Genomic DNA, 6,000 nt, shown 5'->3' on the forward strand with positions numbered 1-6,000 from the left:
CTATAAAATCCCTCCTGGCCAGAGGCAACATCCTGTTACCTGTAAAGGGTTAAGAAGCTCAGCTAACCTGGCTGGCATCTGACCCAAAAGTCCAATAAGGAAACAAGATACTTTCAAACCTTGCAGGGGGATGGGGGGGGGGGAGGTTTTTGTTTGTGCTCTTTGTTTACGTGGTTGTTCTCTCTTGGGACTGAGAGAGGCCAGACAGAAATCCATCTTCTCCAACCCATCCTAATCCAAGTCTCCAATATTGTAACCAGTATAGGTAAGCCAGGCAAGGCGGATTAGTTTATCTTTTGTTTTATGTGAATTTTCCCTGTATTAAGAGGGAGGTTTATTCCTGTTTTCTGTAACTTTAAGGTTTTGCCCAGAGGGGGATCCTCTGTGTTTTGAATCTGAATACCCTGTAAAGTATTTTCCATCCTGATTTTACAGAGGTGATTCCTTTACCTTTTCTTTAATTAAAATTCTTCTTTTTAGACCTTGATTGATTTTTCATTGTTCTTAAGATCCAAGGGTTTGGGTCTGTGTTCACCTGTACAAATTGGTGAGGATTATTATCAAGCCTTCCCCAGGAAAGGGGGTGTTGGGCTTGGGGGGATATTTTGGGGAAAGATGTCTCCAAGTGGGCTCTTTCCCTGGTCTTTGTGTAAGAAGCTTGGTGGTGGCAGCATAGGGTTCAAGGCCAAGGCAAAGTTTGTACCTTGGGGAAGTTTTTAACCTAAGCTGGTAAGAATAAGCTTAGGGGGTCTTTCATGCCGGTCCCCACATCAGTACCCTAGAGTTCAGAGTGGGGAAGGAACCCTGACAAACATATTTCCATCCATTTCTGGAAGATTAGTGCTGTCACAAACAGTCTGAAACCTTATTTTGCCCCCTCCTTCTTTATGTTTTTGCCATGTACTCCTGCAATTTCAATCCATGGGGTAGAAAACCTGTCTCTGCAAGAGTTAAATGGTTACCGAGTTATCCATACACACATAACAGCACTGAAAATATGCCTTTCCCCAAGATCCCAGCTCATGACATCGCTCTGCAAAAATAAGTAGCCTAATAAAGGCTTCCCCATCAGCCCCAGCTGGTGGGGCAGAGCTGAGCTGCTGGCACAAACCCAGATTGCACTGACTTCCTGTGGCTGCAGGCGCCTGTATGATAGGAACACAGGGGCCTTCCTGGCAAAGTGTTGTGCGTAGAGCTCACATCAGGCATTCTCTGGGTGAAACATCTCCTTGAGGACAGCCACACAGGCTGGAGCTGAGCTGTCCCCTTCCGTGGAGCGGCTGGGGCGCTGGGAGGCAGAGTTCAGCACCGGCTTGCTGAACAGCTCCCTGACTCCTTGCCGGAACTTGGGGTCCCAGGCGCTGTAGATGGCCACGTTCCAGCAGCTGTTGGAGGTCAGAATCCAGAAGGCGTAGAAGGAGAACTGACACCACTGGTAGCCCAGCACGGAGCCCACCACGAAGACGGCGACAGGGCTGAAGGAGGCCGAGAAGGTAAAGGTCAGGATGCCAATGGTCTTGGCCGCGGTGATGTCAGAGGAGAGGTGGCTGCCATGCTGTGCCTCACTGCCCAGCTGCCTGCGGGCCTTGCAGTACTGGTGGATGGCGGCGAAGGTGATGAAGTTGATGACGAAAGTGCCCCCCAGCAGGGAGAAGTCAAAGGCTGGGAAGAGCAGCATGACGTTCCAGGCGGAGCCAGGCAGCCTGCCTGCTGGGAAGGTGTAGGTGCACATCTTGCTGCAGGGGTTATACTGCAAGGTGATGTCCGACCTGGAGATCATAGGCACTATTGCCAGCAAGAAGCTCACGGACCACGAGAGCAGGATGAGCCAGACCGTCCGCCGCTTGGTAATCACCGCCCTCTTGTGCAGGGGCTTCAGCACCGCCACGCTCCTCTCCACTGACAGCAGGAAGATGGTGGTGATGGAGACGAAGGTGCAGCCGGCGAAGATGGGTCCGGTGATGAAGCAGGGCAAGGATGGGATAGAGTAACTGCTGCTTCCCTGCCCCATGCCAGAGGCTAGACTGCTCGCCTCCCTGTATATGGAGTAGGGCACCACAATGAACCCCACAGCCAGGTCAGCCAGGGCCAAGGAGGTTTTCAGGTAGCCCTGAGAGGTCCTGAACTGCCTGGCTTGCAGGAAGACCAGGAGGCTCACCACATTGCCCAGGGTGATGGCAACGATCAGCAGGACCATGACGAAGAGCTTGCAGATCTCCCCCAGAAGAGGTGGGCTGGAGAGAGTGCAATTGGGGCTGCTGCTGTTACCCAACATTGGCCAGGTTCTTCTCTTCACAAGGCAGACGGGCTGGGACAGGGTCGTGAGCTGGGCTCCTCCAGTTCTCTTCAGGTGCTGGTTCTCTGACTCCTCACATGCTGAGTCTCCAGAAACTCCACCTGAGAGGGGCGAGCCATGGGCAAATATCCAGACAAACGGGTCACATCGGTGCACGATGCGCACACACAGACAGGGCTGGCATGGCCAGGCTTCCTGCAGTGATCAGGAGGATCCCCCAGAGAAGGGCCTAGGCCACTTCCTGTTGGATCACAAACACATACGTTGAGAATATTACACTTGGGGAGTGGCACGCACACACCCACACACAGATTTTACACTTGCTGAGTCACACGTACACACACAAAGTTTTTACACTCAGTGAGACATGCACATGCGCGCGCCACGCACACACACACACACACACACACACACACACACACAGATATTACCCGGGCCGGCCTTAGGGGAGAGCAGTCTGGGCTGCTGCCCAGGGCATGGTACTCAATGTGGCATCGTGCTGGTACCTCCTCATCTGACCTTCCGACAGCCAGTGGGGCTTAGAGGGAACCAGGCAGGTGCAGCAGCACCTGGAGAGAGTGGACAGACTGAGCTGCAGGGGGGGCACCTACTCCCCCACTGCCCTGCTTCACGGCCATCTCTAGCCCCCACTGCTCCTGCCTCACCCCCCGCCCCCCATCCATGGAGCCATCCCTGACCAAGCTCAGGAGCTGGAGCCTGTGGGAGTGGGGGGCGGAGGGGGGACGTTGCTTATGTCGGAGTGTCCCTCTCCCTCAGCCTTTGTACCTGGTCTCTGCTGAGCTGCAGTGGGGGTCAAGGGGAGCGTGTCTGTGTCCTGGTGCCTCTTCTGAGAGAGACAGCGCACTAATACACTCACTCAGGCACACACTCACTCCCCCGACACACACACACACTCCTCCAACACACAAACTCTCTCTCTCTCACACACACACTCACTCCCCCGACATACACACACACACACACTCCTCCAACACACAATCTCTCTCTCTCTCACACACACACACACACACACTGCCCCAACACACACACACACACACTCTCTCACACACTCACTCCCCAACATACACTGTCTCCCTCTCTCTCACACACAGTCACACACTCCCCCTCACACACACACACACACACACACACTCCTCCAACACACAATCTCTCTCTCTCTCTCACATGCACACACTCCCCCAACACACACACTCTCCCTCTCTCACACACACTCACTCCCCAACATACACTGTCTCCCTCTCTCTCTCTCTCTCACACACACACTCTCAAACACACTCACTCTCTTTCTCTCACACTCACTCCCCCCAAGACACAGAGATGGGCATACACACAAACAGAACCACTACACTGAGGGTAACATACGCTGGGCTTGTACATTCAGGGTCTCTCTCTCTCTCTCACACACACACACACAGGCAGCCCCACAAAGACCTCCCGGTTGTTGCACTGGGACTGGGAGCGTCCCACAACAGGCGCACTCCAGCAGCGAGCGGTCCCACTCCCTGTCTCCCCCCCACGTGCCCGCGCGGAAACACCCTGCAGCCCCCGCACGCAGCCCCCGCACCCATCCCGCTCGGGGCTCTGGCCCCACGCGCCTCTCCCGCCTCCTCACCAGCTGTGCAGGGCTATGATACGCCTCTCTGACACGCCGCCCGGAGCTGCGGAACGCCCCGCGGCGGTGCTCAGGCTGACGGCAGGGGCTCTCGCCGTCTTCCAGCGCCAACTCTTCCCAAGAGCGCAGGCAAGCGGTGCCTGGCCGAGAGCTGTCTCCCTCGCCCGGCTGCAGACAGCTCCCAGGCGCATCCGAGCGGCGGAAGCAACTCTGGAGTTTGCACCCAGCTCCCTGCTCGGCGCTGCGGCTCTGGCCCCTGCTGCGCGCTCACCCTGGGCTGCCGCGGAACGGAGCCGGCTGCGCTTCACTGTCCTGCCTGCAGGGCTGCAAGGCGGCGATGCTGGAGCCGGGCTTCCCACGCACTCGCCGTCAGCCGGCAGAGCCGCTGGGGCCCGAGCCAAGCTCACATGCAGATCGGAGCAAGCAGCCAGAGGCTGGAGCGAAGGGGAGGTGGGGGGAGAGGTTCCGAGTCCAGCAATCCGGGGCTTGGCAGAACTAGACAGAAAACTGCCCCCTGAGGTCCCCCAGCATTCCCCCCGGCCCCACCAGGTGAGCCACTGGAGGGCAAGTCCTGTCTCTGCGTTTGAAATGCTTTTCTGGAAGAAGGTGGCTGGCCCCGGGTAACTCTGCTGCTGCCCAGCGATCCCATGGGTGGTGCCCTGAGCCTGGGTGCTTGGCCTTTCCTGCACTTTAAATCTCTCCTCCTTGATTTGGCTGGCCTTTAGGGTTAGATTTGACCATTTTCCAGTCTGTTTTCAAATCCCCTCCCTCCCACTTGGGTGGAGGGGCCAGGTTAGTTCTTTCAGGCCTCTGACTCCCTATAGGTCAACGCCTGGCCCTGTACAAGCAGTGGCAAGCAGCCATAAAGTTGGCATCAGCAGCTACATGGGAATTCCCACAATGTAGGGGAACCCCTGGGTGGTGTGGACCACCTTTATGCCAACCCCTTCAGCCCTTGGTATGAGGGTGTGACTAAAAGGGCCAAGGGTGGCCAGTGCAGTCTAGTAATCCTCAGTCACCATGACATCCCCTCTGGGGCTATTATAGACCAGCCCAAGTTTGTGCAGCCCTGAAGCTGCTCAGGCTTGTGCCAGGGGGTGACCTGGCCCTTGGTTTGCTCCAGGACCATGAGATGTAAATTTGGCTTAAAGTGACCTTTGCAGTCAACTCTTGAGTCCTGTGCTGAGCATGGGGTGGCTCAATCCCTGCCCAAGGATGGCAGGAGTTGCCAGACACCATTAGTCAGTTCTCCTTGTTCACCCACGCCACCTGTCATGATCAACTAAAGTTGTGGCTTCATCTAAACTTTATTTAACAAAATAGTGTGAAGACGAAAGTGCTTCTCCTGGGCAAGAGAAGCCTCCTCAAGATCGATCTATTTCCTTTAACACCCTCCTTGACACAGATTTTCCCCTTGCCTCAGCTCTCCATAGCTTTGGCATCATTCCTGACCCTGAACATTTCTTCTTCCATCACATCTTCCATGTCTGTAACTCCCCCTCTGCAGCATTGTCTGTGGCTGCTCTACTCCATCTCTACCGAAATTCTCAACCACCTCTTCAGTTTTTCTCACCTTGGCTATTGAAGTGCCGTGTTCTGTGATCTTCCCAACATCAGCTGGTGTGAGCAGAATGCTGCGACCACTGTACAGGTGAAGAAGTGGGACCATATCATCTTCACCCTCAAACGCAGTTACATTGGGATTCACTTCAGGATCCAGTTCAAGATTTTAAAACCCTCCATGAATGTTCCCCATCCTGTCTTAAGGCTCTCGTCTTCCTCATCTCCCCTCCCCATCTCCTTCTGCTCCTTTGGCACCAGCATCCCTTTTCACAACCTTGTCACTGTTGGTGCAAGAGCCTTCTCCTTTGTAGCAACTGCCAGCTAACAGCCTCCCTGTATCTCTTGATTTTACTGATTCACCTTGGCAGTCATACTGGGCTTCCTTAGCCCTAGTGGAGGAGTTAACTGGTTGAGTGTCACTCTAAGGATGTGGTTTTCAAGCTGGGGTACGCAGACCCTTAGTGGTATGAATGTTCTTGTCGGGGATACGCAAGAAATATCCTGTAAT

Source organism: Caretta caretta, chromosome 13 (genome assembly GCF_965140235.1).
Source record: "Caretta caretta isolate rCarCar2 chromosome 13, rCarCar1.hap1, whole genome shotgun sequence".
Lineage (NCBI taxonomy): Eukaryota > Metazoa > Chordata > Testudines > Cheloniidae > Caretta > Caretta caretta.